Below are 19,133 nucleotides of genomic sequence, written 5' to 3'. Positions count from 1 at the left end.
AAACCTTTAATATTTACGAATATATTATTTAGCAACCGAATGAGCAAGTTAATGTCGTCAATATCTCCCAATTGATAAAGTTTACAACACACATTAAAAATGACTTAAACATTTTAAATCTTATTGAAGTGAAAATGTCACAGTAACACCACTTCTCTGTTCTCTAGACACTAGTTGATGATAAGATAGATACAAATGATTAGTCTAATTTGAAAAATTATATATGAATTTTGTATAAACTGGCTCCCTTTCATTATCTTTTGATTATTGCAACGTTATTACATTTGACATCCATCGACAATCAGTTTATGAACTAGTATTATTTGTGGTACTCATTCTGAAACCCAAACAAACTTGCTCTTATTACATGTATTACAAATGTACAATATATCAAGTATTCAATTTTGCAGAGTATCATGTAAGCTGATCATAGCCGTGATCGTCTAGTCGTTGGCATGGTATAAAATAACTGTTTTATTAACAGTGCCAAGTTCAAGCCTAGTATCCGGAATGATTTTTTTTTTTTTGGAATATTTTTCTCTACTGAAAAGTAAATTACAAAAATACTGAACTGAGAGAAATCAATTCGGAAAGTCCATAATATTGTTTTTAATCTTAGAGGTATCTTTATTTCATGTTTACTATGAAGTTGACGATTTTGTTTCTAGTTTTACCGTCAAAGAAGTAGTTTTATAGTAGCTTATCACTCTTTATTCAAATTAGAGTCAGTTAGATGTTGATGTATATAATCAAACAAAGAAAAACTAAGTGATCATGGTATGATATCATTTTAATACTAAAACCAAAAGTAAGCATTTACCATGATGAAAAGGGCCTTGTACGTTAAAAGTGATAAGTGTAATGTGTACATTGATGTTTATTTTATCAAGGAATTGTACTAATAAGTAATATTTACAATTCCTTGATTTAAAAATCACCTGTGTATATATTTTATTAGATAACAAAAAGACTGAAATACAGTATATTGACATGCATTGACAGATATACGATATAAGAGTGATAATTAATTAGTAATGTATATCGGCACTCGTGGTCTAGTGGTATCATGCATCGACTACAGACTTTACTGACCAAAATTCGCGCGAGTTCGAACCTTTCATTTGTCACTCGATTTTGAAAAGTAAGTTAAAAGTTTAAAGTTATGATATAAGTTATCTTAAGTTAACATGGTGGCCAGTGGATTCTTGAAAAATAATCCACTATTAGAACAATACACTGACATCAGAGAAATGGGTTAAATAGAGGGAATTGTACACTAGCTAGTCTAATATATTTTATGATTTCGGATTTAAAAAAGAGATGGAGTTCATTTTGATAGCGATATTTAGACAGATGGTTAATCCGAGGGATATTTTGGAGTAACGGTCGTCAATCTACGGAATTTCTCGTGCCTTACTCTGAAATAGAATTTTGTATTATTGTATAGCAATGTAATATTTCCCACAGAACGTAACCAAAAGTTAGCGTGTAATAAATTCTATTAATCCATATTGGTATTATTTTAGTAGGTTTCTCTATATGAATTGGATTTTGAATAAAAAAGCATATTCACCTGAGAAAGTGTTATTCACCGCGCTAAACGTCACGCGCTTTTACATGCATGCAACGTTATGGTAAAATGTTTCATGTAAAAAAAATTGGTATACTATGTTTGTCATTAAATACATTTTCTTCTCCCGGAATATGGAATAAAACAATTACTGTCTTTTGTTTCGGTAAATATGGGGTTTTATTGACTTTTGAAAAACTGATATTCACTTCGGCCGTCGGCCTCAGTGAATATCATTTCTCAAAAGTCAATAAAACCGCATATTTACCTCATCAAAAGACAGTAATTGTATAATATTCATGCAATAACCCTATATTATCGCATGTTTTAGTTTTGGATCTTGAACTGGTCAATGATATTGAAATTCAAAAACGTTTTCAGACATTGCTCTGGTTGGATTGAAAATTAAACGGGTATCATACGTTTTTTGATTGAGTTAAGTCTGCCAATTGATATTTTATCGTATGTTTTTCTATGTTGTGATGTTATGCTATTGTTTCAGAAAAAGGGAGAAGGTTTGGATCCATTAAAACGTTTAATCCCGCTGCAAATGTTTGCACCTGTCCTAAGTCAGGAATCTGATGTACAGTAGTTGTCGTTTGTTTATGTAATATATGCGTGTTTCTCGTTTCTCGTTTTGTTTATATAGATTAGACCGTTGGTTTTCCCGTTTGAATGGTTTTATACTAGTAATTTTGGGGCCCTTTATAGCTTGTTGTTCGGTGTGAGCCAAGGCTCCGTGTTGAAGGCCGTACTTTAACCTATAATGGTTTACTTTTTTAAATTGTTATTTGGATGGAGAGTTGTCTCATTGGCACTCACACCACATCTGCCTTTATCTATATAGAGAAAAATGCGATGGGTTTTTTTAATGGATCGATTTTTGTTCCCTAGTCATAGAATAATGAGGTTCATGATCTAGTCTAACAAAGTCGGTGGCAACCAGTGGGTATATTTATTTTGTCTCGGAAGGTTCACGTCACAACTCGATTGATTGGATAATATTTTTGTTAAAGACAGCTAGTGTACAGCTCTCAATATTTTAAGTAAACGGACACCTCAAAATTCTAGTATCATTTTATTTTATTCAATTAGATAGCACTAAGGCCAAACGCTTCCCTGAAGTGGTTAACTTGTAATGGGTATTTTTCACCGCATCGTTTGTCAAAAAAAGGGGAAGTTCGAAAAAGTATTGAAATTCTGAATTGATATTTTCACATGGAAATACCGCGATATTTATGTATTTATATTGTCTTTGTCTATTAAATATGAAACTGTTTTATGAATTTTAGTCATTATTTATATGAGCAAATACATTGCTTGGCAAATCGTCATCACTTGTCATATTTAGGTTTCTTATACCTGTCATTTATTGAATTTACTGTTTCGTTGTATTGTCAGTATGCTGTCAGAAGTCCTGGAGCGAAAGCACAGGCCAAAACCTCTCTACCAGTAACGTAAACGGCTGAGCTAGCGTGGTATAATGTCATGAGAAAAGTTATGAATGAAAAATACGTTTACACCCAAAAACACATTTACGTTGATAAATATTTGATAGGTCTGTCATGACAATGAACTCTGTTCATTCACCTTTTAATTGTCAATTTTAAAGACCAGATAAAAAATAAACTCCAAGAAAAAACGATGGGTAACTTTTGATTTTTCAACCTTGTATACCACTATTCCCGATGTGAAATTATAATTTTGAAAATCCTTTGAACGACAAAATTATTTTATATTTCTTCCTGTGTGACGTTTACATTTTTTGACGTCAAACACGCGACTTTATACTCTTAGAGTTGATTTCAATGCAGTCACAGGACTTCAAATATTGCAATCCTATATGGGTGGATTTGAAATACATATATAAGTAAGCAATGAATGTGGTTGTTAAATTTGATAAATTCTTTTTGTGCTTCTTTGTTAAATATTTGTTTGTTTTGAGATTTTGACACAGTGATGACTACTGTACCCATATTATGACAATGTTACATATTATGTCTGTTTTGTTCACTCATCGTTGTAAATATAATGGAATTTTATGCGACTGTCATACAAGTGAGAGGTTTAACGCTATAAAACCAGGATTTTATACCTTTTTAGTACTTCAAAATTTCTTTCATATTGTTCTTTGCTAATTATAAATAAGCTTATAGTCTTCGGAACTTTCTCCATTTTCGTTAGGTTGTATTACTTGATTTATTTCACTTGACTGGGCGGGGTTAAACCATTTCGCTTATTAGAGGTTTCTCAACATCTTACGAACGAACGAAAATCGCCTTACTTGACGTAACTTGCCGTAACGAGAAAAAAGGGAGCAGTAATTTATCTTAAAATAGTGGATTATATGCTGTGCTCTTCTTCCCTTTGAAATGTCTTTTATATGTAAAATATGCATGCTTGATTTTTTAAAAACATTTTGAATCAAATACATATTATATTTATTTGATATTATATAATATATAATATACAAGTTACTGTTCAATCAACACAGTTGAAAGTCTTACTGATCTATAAATTTAAACGAAGAATATAGTTATATTTAATCAAAGGACAGTAATCGTACAAGAAATTTTAATAAACATGATGACAACATCACTATTTAGTATATGTGAAAAAGGTAAATATAGATCTATGGATGGAAAGGGATAAGAATCTTTTTGAATCTTAGATAGAAGTTGATTAACAGTAAAATTTCTTTCGTGGACATGAGGTAAAATAAATCTAGAAGTGAACGCCTTTCGATTTAAATTTGAAAAGAAAACATCCCAATAAGTTCCGGAATAACTTCTGTGCCCCAACCACTAAAATCCAAATGACCTCTTCTTATTGATATATTGTTATAAATTGGTAGACTTTTAAACTTATATATTGTGGCCTTTCTTATTATATGTGTGTAAGTTTCCTTTATAGTATAATTATAAATTATAAGTATATACATATTTTTTTTTTCTTGTTTATTGTTTCCGTTAAGCTTCTATGGCATACTGTGCATATTTCCTCTGTTTTTTCATATTTTTCATTTTTTCTTTTTAGTTAGGGGTGTAATATATAAATATATATATTTTGATAACTATGCGACTACCAGTTTTGTTAGGTCTGTAGCACTCATAATTTCAACAAAAACACAAAACTCTATTTCTAACGATAGATAGAGTGCACCTTTAAATTTCTTAAACTGATTCCCAATAAATATCAGAAATAAAAAAGCTATGTTACGACGTATCTATCCAAGATACTCTCCGACACGAAAAAATGAAACTCATAGTAACTCAAACCAATTGGACCCATAGCAGGGACGTGTGGATATATGAAATATATTAAAGTTGTGTTACTCAATCACTTATCAATCCTTTATCAAACGCTAAATTCGCAATGAAGTGAATGGAATATTTGCCAATGAACGTTAAACACCAAACAATCAATCAACCAATTGCAAACTAGCTGTTTTGATTTTTTTAATCAAGGACATTATAAAAAAATGTTCTTTTTGAATAAATAAGGGAGATAATCGAACGCATATATACGACATGTCAACAAACGGAACTCGGATGTTTGATGATAACAATAAAATGCAAGCTTGCAAAAAAGGATATTGAGTTGTTTACTGTTGTCTTTTAAACACACTGCAGTATCGGAAGACGTTTATTATGGATTTTATTATAACAAAATTACTGCTCCATAACGATACGTTCGTAAGATGTTGAGAAACCTCTAATAAGGAACAGTCAATCTATTGACAGGTGTTTTGGGATAAACTCATCAATGAAGTGTCCAGTTATTCGTCACGTATCATACACTCGGTTCTTTTATATGTCGGTTTGGTGACAACGATAGGTGATTAGAAATTAATAATAATTATAACGGCAATCATCCTTATCACACACATCTTCAAATAGACTGACTGTCCTTATGCAAATTAAAACGTAAGCTCAGCCCGATCAGACGAAATAACATTGGTAATATATATGTTCATGTCGTACGTAGGGGTGTCACTGCAGTCACTTGAGGATCATTTCTCTTCTTATTAGATTGACGAATCATCATAAGGTATTTTGCTGGAATTGAAGTTATTTTAGAGTCTAGAGTTATTTCAATGTAAAATAACAAAAAATGATAGCCTACATACGAAAAACGTTGTTTCAATTTTAAGTGTAAAAATAGTTGGTTTCATATCGTTCATTTATTTAGAAATTTGATCAACAACGCCGAAAAAAATAATGTATAATACCAAACAGTAAGTGTTTTATGCGGGTTTTATACAATGGGATTCAACCAATATTGCGTTTGTAATATTTGAAAATTTACCACTCTTTTATTTATCATCAGTGTCGTAAGATGATTGTAAAATTTGTTTTAAAAAAAAATGGTAACTTTATCACAAACAAAACTCATTAGCTACATTCAACATCATAAAAAATATATTAAGGTTTGTAAATATATGTCATATGTCTAAAAATTCTGCAATTTGTTATCAAACATCAATATCATCCCAGAGGGGGTCGGTGATTTCTGTTTGTAATTCATTTGAGACCGGTTTCGTCATAACATGAGTTAATACGAACTGGAATTTTGAAAATCGGATTAGAAGCATAATTTTCCGGTAAGTTGATGCATCAGCTGAGTTTTGTCATTATTATTTAAACTTTTTGTGACCTAACAAAAAAATAGAAATATTAATATCCTGACTCCGTCACTTGTGTACCAAAATAAAGCAATACCCTTTCTCCAATAAACTGCATTTGACAATTTTGCCATGTACGTAAAATTCATACAACATTTAAGCATGTTAAATAAGGCATATGTATTTTAAAACAGGCAAATTTTGCTCGCAGAAATTTCACATGAATGTCACATGAAATCTACGTGTTTTTTCATGTGAAATTAACACAAACGAGAATATACGTGAAATTCACGTGAAGTTTACAGGTGAGTTTTTTGTGCATTTATTTCACGTGAATCTCACGTTAAATATTTACGTGAATTTTACTTGAACTTGACCAAAACATTTGGTGTTTTTTTTATGATTTTAATTAAGTTTGAAATCTAAGAAGTTATTTGAAAATAGAGTCACGTGAATTTCGTGTGTATGAAAAAAGTTAATGTAATTTTCTCTGGAGATTTGCGTAAATCTCAATTCACGTGAAATAGTGAAACTTCCTGAGTATAATGAAATTATCTAATCTGTGTTTTAGACATCGATATTTTGATAAATATTTGTTATTCAATAGCGTAGCTGCTTAATTACTGTTCACCACTGGTTCACCTCTGGTTTAATGTTCGTGTTGCTCAGTCTTTAGTTTTCTATGTTGTGTTTTTGTACTGTTCTTTGTCTGTTGGTCTTTTCTTTTTAGCCATGGCGTTGTCAGTTTATTTTTTACCAGTTTGAATGATGTCTCATTGGTACTTTCGCCTCTCTTTTACTTTCTAGACTCTTTACTCAAAAAAGATACATGACCCCCAAAAGGCTTCCAAAAATTGCTATACAACAGTAGTTTTCTGAGAACGAACATTAAATTCCTCAGGTGTATGGTTGTGGCTGACATTTTTTAAAACTGTCAGCATCTAAAGATAAGATCGGGTTATAATAATATCATAAGTTGTGTTTTGCACAAAACATGATTAAAACATACCATTTGAGATCATACAGTTTTGAAAGGGTCATTGGTTTACATATTTGTCTTGGGAAAAAGTCTAATGTTAATCTAAGCAACCTTGGTTTATCTATGTTAAAATCTTATAAATCTATCAAGAAGACAAATCAAGTTTACAAAAACAATTGAGGAAATCGCATTTAATCCAAATGAAAAAGGAAGCGAAACCAAGTTTGCCGACAGGATAAGCGTCTCTGGCATATGCCACACTCAATCTATGTAATAATATGAAACACAGCACACTCGGGAAAAAAGACACAATCGGGAAAACAAATCTTATATCTAAAGATCTAAGATTGTACAACAAAATTTTGTTATTATTTTTTCATATCTTTGAAAATAAATATCATTTTAATAACAAAATAAACCACGTCAAACTTTTTTGTTAAACATCAGTTAACTAATCTTGCTAATCTTGCCAATATAAAACACTTAAATTGTTCTGTTTGTGAACATAACATATTTACCTTCAATTCTAACGAACGGATCTATTTGCAATTTTTAATACAACAAAATTCAGTTCAAAAAACTTTCCTAAATTCATCGACACACATCTGTAGAAAACGAGCAAAAGCAGAAAAGGCTCTTTCTAAAGTGCTGAATTAATTCCTTGATTTCTTACAGTATCAGAAATGACTCTTCTTAAAACGCTTTTATCAACTTCTTCATCGCTTATAATGTCCAAAAGACGAGGGAATATGGACCAATCAATATCATCGAGTAAACTTCCATCAGGTTCATCATAAAGCAAATCGTTCAATGTATAAATGTCTCTTTGGCAGCCATTTTGAACATTTCGTTTTACCATTCTTCCGGTCATTTTCATCATCATTATTACACTATCATTAGCAGCTTTCTCAGCTCCTGATCCAATAAAATAAACTTGCTTCATTTTTTCAAATTCCTCCTCACTATGCAGTAAATTTTCTTGTCTTAAATAACAAAGGAATCGTAAATAATGACAATACACTTCAGGATAAATTGGTAAATATGAGACATTGTTATCGCTATATGCAGTAGGCACTATATTTAAAAAAATACAAAATGCAAGATTGGAAAATTCGTTCACTGTTAACTTTGATCTCGTCCCGAAACATTTTACAGTGTCTGTATAGTAATAATTTAAATGACTGATTAACTCATAACTCGAATCCATTGTCAAAAAAGCTTCGTTTGGAAATTCCACAATTGTACTATGATTAACATGGAGACATCGAAATTTTGCACATTCTAAGGCAAAACTGGTGACTTGCAAGCATTCGTCGAGATTTCCTTGATTATACAACCAGCATGCAAGCATTGTTTTACCACATGCCAAATCTGTCCTACAGCCTATACATAAAAAATGAATGTATAGCTTTCGACATGCATATAGTTGCTTACGAGACATTTTGTTACACGCAGTGTCTAGATAATGACAAATAAAACAAAGTAACCTAACTCGGATAATTGGGATATTCATAAAAGCCTTAACAGTTGGTAGGAGGCAAACATGTTTGTTTTGGATCAGTACGCTCACTATTGTTTGAGAATGTCTTACAAACTCTAGAATAAGCCGAACTATTTCTTTTTTAAACTTTATATTTTGAGCGCAATTAAACAGTTGCATTGATAAAGGATATTTCAAAAATGTATCAAATTTACTCATGGTTGAACTTAAAAAAGTCCAATTCAATCCAGATTCTAAGATTTCGTTTAAAAGCATCAACAATTTATGTTTCCCTGTTTTTGTGAATCGTCTAGAAAACATATTATTGATTCGAACAAAGTAGTTTGGAAAATTTTCCTCTACAATGAATTGAATAAGACGTTTCACACAGAGATGAAAGGATAAACTGAAAAAATTAAGATTCCACACTGAGAGTGGATTCTCCTCAATAACCCAGAAAACCGTAGTCTTCAAAAAGTAAGAGCACAAATATTCTTCAATATCATTATGAACGCATATTACTTCCTTTAAAATAAGTTTTAGTAATCCATACACTAACAGTTGTGTATGACTAAAAGAACGACTCAGTTCCTTTTCTGCAAATGAAAAGGATAGCCTCCATTCATTGTCGTCTGTTTTTCTTGTATCCGCTTTACTACCGATAGGAACTAAATGACAGCCCTGACTTTGAATATTTTGGATCATTTCATGTGAAGGCCATCCGTATTTTCTTTTTCTAAGTACCCATTCATTTGCAATTTTTGGCCACGTAATACTTTTGATACATGGAACGACATCCAAATCAGCACCGTAAAAAGAAGACCTCATTGCTGGTCCATGTGATTGCCATGACCTTATCGACATCTGAAATCCATTAGACCTAAGGATATTTGTTTTATGTGCCGAACTTGATAGGAGAGACGAATGACCATATGACTCCCTAACTTTGACCAGAACGTAGCCTGGTTTCAGATCAGGTGACATCGAGTTGTATCTATACGATGTTAAGGAAAAAGACATGACATCACCATCATAAGCTTGTATTCTTGAATCCATCACCATAATATCTGTATCACTTCCTTTGCAGTCCAAACCTTCAGCTTTACTTCCGCTTGCAATTGAGGTGTATACACTACGTGCACAACCTGCATACCTCTTGTCAATTATTTTTCTGCGCCATCTAACAAGAGACTCACTACCAATGTGATAGGATACGTAGCAATACAAACTTTTGGATTGTAGATAGAACTTTGTTAGTCGTTGTTTTTCATCGCCTTTAAAATAATTAACAGAAAATCAAACCAATGGTATACAATAAAAGTATATGTATTTGCAAAATCGTAAGTAAAGGACAAAATCATTTTAAAGAGAGAATACATTACAGCATTAAGCAAGGTTGTCAATTTGGAAAAATGCATGTATTTTACAGGTACGCTCTTAAACAGTGATTTGTGAAAATCTAGGTTTTAAATATTTTGTTGGTATGCTAAAAATCAATGCTACAAATTACAATCATGCAAATTAAAGCTAATGGTCATAATTGGCATACCAACATTGGCAGCAATATTGCAATTTGCATTGAATAAAAAAAATGGAAAACACGTTTAATAATTTATTGCGTCCGAAGCGCTTAAAATTATGGATTTACCTTGATCAGGAAAGCTCAAAGGCAAACATTTGACATCCGAAGATATATGAGTACCGAAAATTGCTGAAGAGCTATATGTCAAAAATACTTAAAATAAATAGCCAAATTCATCTAAATCCAACTTTGCCTGAGGGAGTTGAAACCTTAGTTTCATAATAATTTCAAAATTTATAAACGGACGATTGTAGTAAATGTTGTTAAATCATGTCATGCTTTTTGCCTCTTATGAAACTATAAGAGAAATCATATTACACTTATTTTATAACCGATTGTATGTACAATATAATATTCTCAGGTTAGTAAAATATAACTTCATATAATTAAAAGTGTAGTTGATAGGGTTTGAATTGATTGTTTATCGTCCACTTAATTAATTTCAATAAAGGATTTTTTTTTATTAAATTTTAAAGTAAAATTCGTCTATAGAAAATAAGGGAATTCTACTTTTATTATACTTCAAAATTAAGTATTCTCATAGACACAACTCATTAGTTAATAGCAATAAATGAAAAGACATTACTGGCTATTATGATTTTAAACAAATTGTACATAATACAAGAATAACAAATAAATGTGTAACTACAAAAGAATGTTTATACTATAGATGTAGACCATAACATGGAAGTAAATGTACTTGTTATGCTATCGGCGATCTCTATCAGAATGCACAACGAGGAAGATGAATCATAGAATAACAACAATTGAGAATTAGTCTATTGAATACGGATTGTTATAACATTTCGAGGAATTTGAATTTATATAAAAATTTAAGAAATACTTTTAGAAAAGAGCGTTTACCTAAACGAATTTTTCATATAATTGGAGACTTTTATGATGCATGGTATATTTAAATAGAATATGGCGTAACTAAGTTTAATTTTTAGTGGAACAAGCATTGAAATGCTATTATGATTGTAAATCAAATGTATCATGTGTATGTTAATGACGGAAACATGTTATATGTACAAGACTGTCTTAGCCAGAAAAACGTACAAGACGCTTGAAATTTACAAACTGTTTATCATTATTTATTTCACAGAGTAATAGTCAAGGACTCAGACACAATATTCTGACACCTAGTCGCTTAGTCTTATATCAAAATAATGAGTGCAATGCGGAGAAGCAGTCAATACCCTTTGGGTAAAAAAACACCTTTGTTTTACTAGGCCGAGGTTTTGAGTCCACGGTCTCCCGCACCACTGGAGGCCGACACGCTACCATGAGGCCACAAGAGCGGTATTAAGACTTGATGAAGGCATTTAATTAAGAATTGAATGCTTCTTTTTGTAACTTCATTGGAGTGTAAAAGCGTTGACCGACGTACATTTTGTATGAAGCGCGGAAGCCTATGAAGTTAAAAAAAGAAACATTCAATATTTATAATTACATTTTTTTAACAATCATCATAAAAATACGAATATTATTGTTTTATTTAATTCACCTGTGCGCTTTATTGTGGGACCACGTGTTATTATGAATGAAAAGTTTTATTGAGCAATGCAATTGCTTACGGAATAACACGTGATGTGCAGTAAGCCAATCAGAATAAAATATCATAATGAAACATACATCTAATGTAATTATTTGGATATATCGTCAGATTTTGTTGAGCAACATATTATAATGATACAAGTTTTATAACTGATTGGATTAAGTCATACTTGTTTTTAACGATAACAAACAAATTCGGGTTAATGATGTAATGTACAGACATTAAAATACGGATATTGTGTTATTAAAACCTGTTACAAAATTTTGGAAATTATATGAAATAAAGGAATATATTTCCCTCGTTCAAAGCTCTGATTGCTTGTCTGGCTTTGACTACATATATTCGTCCTTGTTTTGTTGATACCTTTTGATCTGTTTGTTTTTGTTCCAGAGCAGAACTTCAGAGACATTGATTGTCAAAATGTGCATCTGGTGAAGATCAATTGGTCCTGTTTATGCGATCATGACGGATTTAAAATACATAAACACCTCCATCAAGGTTTAATTAACTGAAGGAATCACATGCCATCAGTCAGTAATCCTGTGTTTTTTTTGTTTTTGTTCTTAATAGCTTCCTTTTCGATTTATATTTCGTTATTGTTCCTTGAGGTCAAATTCGCGAAAACTACCTATGAAACATTAATTGTCCACAAAATTATGTCTGGTTACATTTTAAGGAAATTTTATTTGTATACTTATCTGATTGTCGAATAGTATGATCATATACATAAAATTAATAACAAAACATCCGCACCATTACGTTATCTTTTTTCGGTCCTTTAAACTTGAGGATGAAATTCAATAACAATTCAATTTGTACGTGTCATTTAGAAGTAAAGGTCTGTGCATGGTTTTTTTTTAATTGCTTGAGTATGATTTGTAATTTTGACAAAGATTCAATATCATGTTTGTTTATTGTATGACAAACATGTGTAGGTTGCACTTTGTACAGCTGTTTCTCAAACCACGCCTCTTTTGGGAAGATATATAATATTGATAGATAATTTTATTTATTGACGCACTGATTCCCAGATATGAACTCTATATTTCATCTCATAGAGACATAACCTGGGACTGCTACCAGGACACAAATATACTATTGCGGTGAAAATGAATTCTTAAGTAGGCATAAAGATGAGATAAGGAAGGTACATTATTTTAGTAAAAGTTTAAACTCTAACAAGTTCAGGGCATATAAATGTTGAAAATATACCGCACAGTCTTATGTTTTGACCTTTGAATGAAATAGTAGTGCATATCAATTTTCCTTTCTATAATATCATTTTCACGAAATTTCATAGTAAAGTGTCACAGTTTTAGCCACAAAGGGAGTTTCTATGAGAAAATTGCATTGTCTATATTAACAGAAATGCAACCTGAAAGACTATATATTGGCATTCGATAAATGGAAAATACCTTAGCAATTGATTTGATCATGTTTCACGCGGTAAAGCATGACGACATACAGATTAATATTGGCAATTTCTTATTAAAAACAAAGAATATTCATGCACAGAGCTTCTGCAGTGAAAAGTTAGTTTGTAAAGCTATCAGAGTGAAAACGAATCACACGATGGATAAAGCATGCCCATATAAAGCATGCTATCAAGACAAGGGAAACTTTGATTTGTAAGTGTGACAAATGTAATGCGAAAGATGAATTTAAATACGAACGGAGGGTCAACATGGTCAAAGGCACTACAGGGGTAAAAGTTTTGTTAATTTAAAAAACGTTATGCAATGTTATATGGATATTTATACGGACTTTGCATTCGTTCACTAGTAACACCGGTCGTATATTAACTACATAACACAAGAAATCTCGTATGAACATGATGAATGCAGCCGTAAAACGGTCAGTTGAATCTATGAAGTCAAGCACAAAATTGCTACTATAAAACAATGAGATATAATTATTAAGGCGGAGATTATTTAATTGTTGGCTTCTATAATTTTTGGTCTCTTCAAGTATAGTTCTTATAATAGAATACAAATAAGGATGTAAACTACTCAAGCAAAAAGGAAATCATAACAAAATACTGAAACAAGTTTGGATTCTGTGAATTTTCTGTACAGTTCTAATACTGAAAAGTTGTAATTAGTTCAGGTGAGACACTTATATAGATCAATGTTTTGTGACATGAAAAGAACAAATGAGAAATGGCAAATGCTAGGTTTCACTGCATTTGGTGAAATAAAACTATCAGGTTTAAGTACATGGTTATGACAAGTCGTTCTCGTGAAAACTGTCGTCAAGTCATTTTTCAAAAACACAGAGACGGTTAAAACAAATTACTCTGACACTAAAAAAAGGATTAACCAAAAATAAACCAGGTGTTAAATAAAAAAATTAGTAACACATATACTAATAATAAAAAATAAAATGGAAAAAAACAATGACAATTAAAGGTATATTTTATCTAACTAGCATACATAATTTTAAACAACCAGGAAAGATAAATTCTAAGTTTACACTAAAACATAAACCAATCCTGTGATATCTTATCTAACCTTCAAATAAAGCAGTTTAAACCGATCGAAATAAATGCTATCCTAGTACAGTATACATGTATTAGATCAAAAGCAATAAAAATATTAATACAAAAACCACTAGATTCAATTACAGTTTCTTATCACAACAATTAAAAGTGTTTTTTTTTTTCGGTTTTTTTTTTTTGTCGGATATCAAGCGATCATGGTACTTCGTCAATCAATGATAGAAAGGGAGCATTGGGCATAGCGTTATATGACCGTCAATGACGTTCAGATCAAAATAGTTATAAAGCCAAACAAGTACAAAGTTGAAAAGCATTGAGGACCCAAAATTCGAAAAAAAAGTTGTGCCAAATACGGCTAAGGTAATCTATTCCTTGGATAAGGAAATCCTTAAATTTTTAAGTTTAGTCAACAGGAAATTTATTGAAATGACCGTATAATTGATATTCATGTCAACACTGTGGCTGATTACTGGGCTGGTGATACCCTCGCGGACGAAATGTCTACATAGGAACTCTCATGGCGTATCATAAAACTGTCTAATCAATTTGTATGTAAAGGTTTTTCTTAAAAGTCTATCTATCAGTATTCGAAAAAAATCAAAAAACTTCTGTCATAGTTTCTTTAGATCTACGAAGGTTTGGCAAAGTGATTGACGTCTAAAACAAAGTTTAAGCCAAGATTATTTGTAATAAATGTTGACTGTCAAAACATTCAAGTCAATTTGTAAGAAAAATACGGAAAAAAGTAAAGAAAATATTTTCAAACTTTTGCTGTGAATACTCTGGTTGGTCATTTAAGAGTTCCTGTCAAATTTAAAAAAAAAATCATTTAGGATTTGACAAAATATTTGTGGCTGAAATAAAACTACAGATTGAATCTATAGGGTGAAGACGCCGACTGCTGGCAGCAGAATGCATTGTCTCACTTTCGTGTTCGTCACAAGATGGACAAAAAAAACATAAAACTTCTAACCTTTATTCTGATTCGTCAATTTTCATTTGTATTTCTTCAGAATAATATGCACCATATATTTTTTAAACCTTACTGCATAAGTAAGAATAAAAGAAAATGTGTGAACTACTTAATGAAAGTTAATGAGATAGCAACGTTATGACACCAACAACAAAGAAATGTAGATATCAACATATGGACTTCAATAGACATTTGTCTATATGAAATTTCTAGCCCTAAATCTATCAAAATTTATCAAAAAAGCTTCATTTGGCAATAATCATTAATAAATACCAAATTCCAACAATGACAAAAATATTCAGGGTTAACTAAAGAACTGTCAAGATATCTGACGCGCAAGAATCATCTATATGTTACAGGGTTAATAGTACTCATAGTTTATCACGTTGATGCTACATGTAGTTTGTTAGCTTGATTAGTGAACAAACAATTGAGTGTTGTGAAAGATACTCAACAATCAGCAAAATTTTGCGAACAAATAATTTCAGCAAAAACATGTAACTTTGGGTGCATTTCTTTCTAACACAATCGATGCAAACGACTAAGCGCGCACATGTTTTGATCATTAGTTTCTAACATACGTTTGCAAAGTTTACATAACCTTGACAAACTATGCACTCGCTAAAAATGCGTCTACAGTTTGTTTCTAACTTCACCCTGATTAAACAATGTATTTGTTTCTACGAATGTAAAAAGTCAGTTTACCAACAATATGTGCATACATTATTGAAAGTTCAAACAGGGTCAGTTATCACAATCAAACGATGTATTTGTTTCTACTTTTGTAGCGTTTAGAAAACAAAAACAGACGCCACACAAAGTTTACCAAATTTTGGTCAGAAAGAAATGCTCTTAGATGACATCACCACCGACGGAAGTGCATGACATACTTAATCATTTGAAGATATACTTTCTTTATAAGTTATTGGTACAATTCAAGCTGAGATGTAAACTTGCTTTTAACATTTAAACAAAATTATTTTTTAAGGTAATAGAGACACACTGTAGCTTAATTAATCATTACCTTGTGGTATTTTCAGTTTATCTAAATACTCATCTGTTAAGTAAATGTTAGGCGTCCATGGGTCGTCGTACATCTTTTTGTTTTTGCTGGAAACTACCTTACTTAAATGCCCACGAATACCGCTTCCGATTTCCGGATGTTGTCCGCTTGCTATTTCAATGTTTGGAATGTTTAAACTCCATCGAGGAGGTGAAGAGTTTTCTGAGTTTTGAATATGGATTCTTTGAATTTCTTCATTGGAAAGATCAACACTTCTTGAAAAGGTGTTATTCACAAAGTCGTTAACAAAGCTGTTTGAATGAATCTTGGTGTAATTTTTACAGAGCTTGTTTCGTACCTGAGCAGTTTTACTTTGATACCATATATTTGTCAGTAAACTTGTATTTGTTGATAAAGTCTTTGTAAAAACTTCGGATATGTTTTTGTCGGACATGTTTTATTTGGTAGATTCGTCAGTTGTACACTACAAAAAAAGTATTAAAATTAAGGAATCTACTTTAGATAATTAAATATCCTTTATTTGGAAACATCTGTTAGCGTTTGTTTAGTTTAAACATATTTGTTTATGTTCATAGTACATTATCGATGCAGCTGACTTGATATCCTCAATTAGAACGATTGCTTTTGTATATCAATACATCAAGACAAATCGAAAGAACGACTGCTTTGATAGTATTATGGGTTGTATGTACGAAAGAGACTGAAAATGTATCGTTATTGGACTTTTCGCTCGTTTCTAGACAAATGTTACAAAATGACGTAGTGGTAAATTGTATAAAAAATGATAATAAAGATAACCTAATAGACATGTATGTTCACGTTTAATAATCCAGTATTGTTTTGCAGTTTTGTCAGAAAAATTCTAAGCCTACATCAAATAGGAAACACTAAAATTAATTTATCATTACTGATAGCTAAGATGCTTGTATATTAATTATTATCTGAAGGGTAAAAGTATTACAAAAATACCAAACCCCATGGTAAATTCAAAGAGAGGAAAGTCCGTGAAAACTGATAACATCAAACTACGAATGGAACGAGTGGGAAAAAAACTATCATATTTCTGATCTGGTACAGGCATAGACATTAAACTCAAATTAGAAATATTTGATATAGTAACGGAATGTATAAACCATACCTCATTTTACTGTTGTTATGTCATTCTATATAAATGTGTAATGCAGTGTATCTTTGTCTTTTGGATTAAATACACTTTAGTGAATAAACACGTTAATTTCCAATAAAAACTAAATTTTAATTTATAACTGTTGTATCAAATGTGTAGTATTTTAAAAATTATTACCTAGATGAATTCAAGAATAAACTGTGTTGCTTCTGGTTTGAAATAAACTATCATCTCGCCATTTTTGTCGCAGTTTGTTCTTCTTTGGCGTAAAAATATTCTAATCCACCTTGGTTTCAGATACGGTATAATGGTTTGAACTCGGCTCTAAAATATTGTTAATTTTCTCAGATTATGGATAATATATAGTCTCTGGCTCCGCCTCCTCTGTATTGTTTATCTTTGAATGACTAGATCAATATCAATTTTTATTTAGTATGTTAGATATATTCCTTCATAATTCTTTTAAAACAACCCAACAGATTTCGTTAAAATGTAAAAAATCGTTCAATTCGATTGTTAAAACGAGGAAACCGGCCTAGGTAGAGTTTACTAAACATTACCGGCGTAAAAATCAGCATAGTCCCTATTACGCAATTACTATTCCCTGCATTTATTTATTTTTTTTTTTTTCAATTAGCAGCTAACTGATTTTCGTTCAAATGTAAAGATTTGTCCAAGTCGATTGTTTAAACGAGGAAACAGCCCTAGGTAAAGTTTAATAAATATTACCGGAGTAAAAATAAGTATGGCCTATTACACAATTAACGGGTTCAATTTCTTGTGAATACAAGAATCAAGGAAAAATACAACTGGAAGGTGCGCAATCAATCTTAGTTATAATATCTATAATTGTTCTCTTGTAACAACCTTCATTCTGTATTTAAAAAAAGCTTCACCCGAAAATATTAATCGCATGTATGTCACTCCAAGATAATGTTTGATTTTGAAAAATAATGTGAAGGAAATAACAGACATTTATAGTATGACGCTACATAAAAACTGACGAGGAAAGGTAGCACCCGGCCACCGAAAGCTGGATTTTGTCGACCCTAGGTGGTCGGGTGGTCTAGCGCGCCGGGTACAGTTCAATGCGATTTAGTGCCACAATATCTCAGTATTATGAGTTCTAATCCCGGCCTTGGAAGAACAATTTGCTTCAGGACATTTACAGATCTAACATTGTTTGGTTGTTTTAACATATATTCAGCACACACCAAATATTCTAAAAGATAAAAACAGTCCATCAGTCCTTTGTTTTCATAAAGCAGGACACACAGGTGCACAATTGAGACATATTGATACATCATTAAAAATGTTAATCGAATAGAATTAACCAAACTTTTAAATGCATTTTACGCTGCGGTTATATGTCTTAATCCTAGATGCGAAAAGGCAAAATTACATAGATCAGAGCAAGCCAACAGCTATTGTATTGCTACCTTTTATCTTAAGACATAATACAATCTTCACCTCTTTAATGAGATAAAGAGCAGCTCAATACAATCGATGATACTGCATGCAAGTTCAAGCTAGACGGCCGCCGGGACCGCGGTTTGGTCGAACCGTAACGTGTATACCGTTTGATTCTCGGCTGTTCAATTATTGATTGAGTGATAGCTTGTTGGTGTTAAATGCCACTGTATGTGTGTTCCGTCCGACTGTTTGAGGTAGCATATGAAGAAGGCATATATGCATTGTTATTGATGGAGGTATTTTAATT

This window comes from Mytilus galloprovincialis, chromosome 12 (assembly GCF_965363235.1).
Source record: "Mytilus galloprovincialis chromosome 12, xbMytGall1.hap1.1, whole genome shotgun sequence".
Lineage (NCBI taxonomy): Eukaryota > Metazoa > Mollusca > Bivalvia > Mytilida > Mytilidae > Mytilus > Mytilus galloprovincialis.
Note: the sequence above shows the minus strand (reverse complement) of the source record.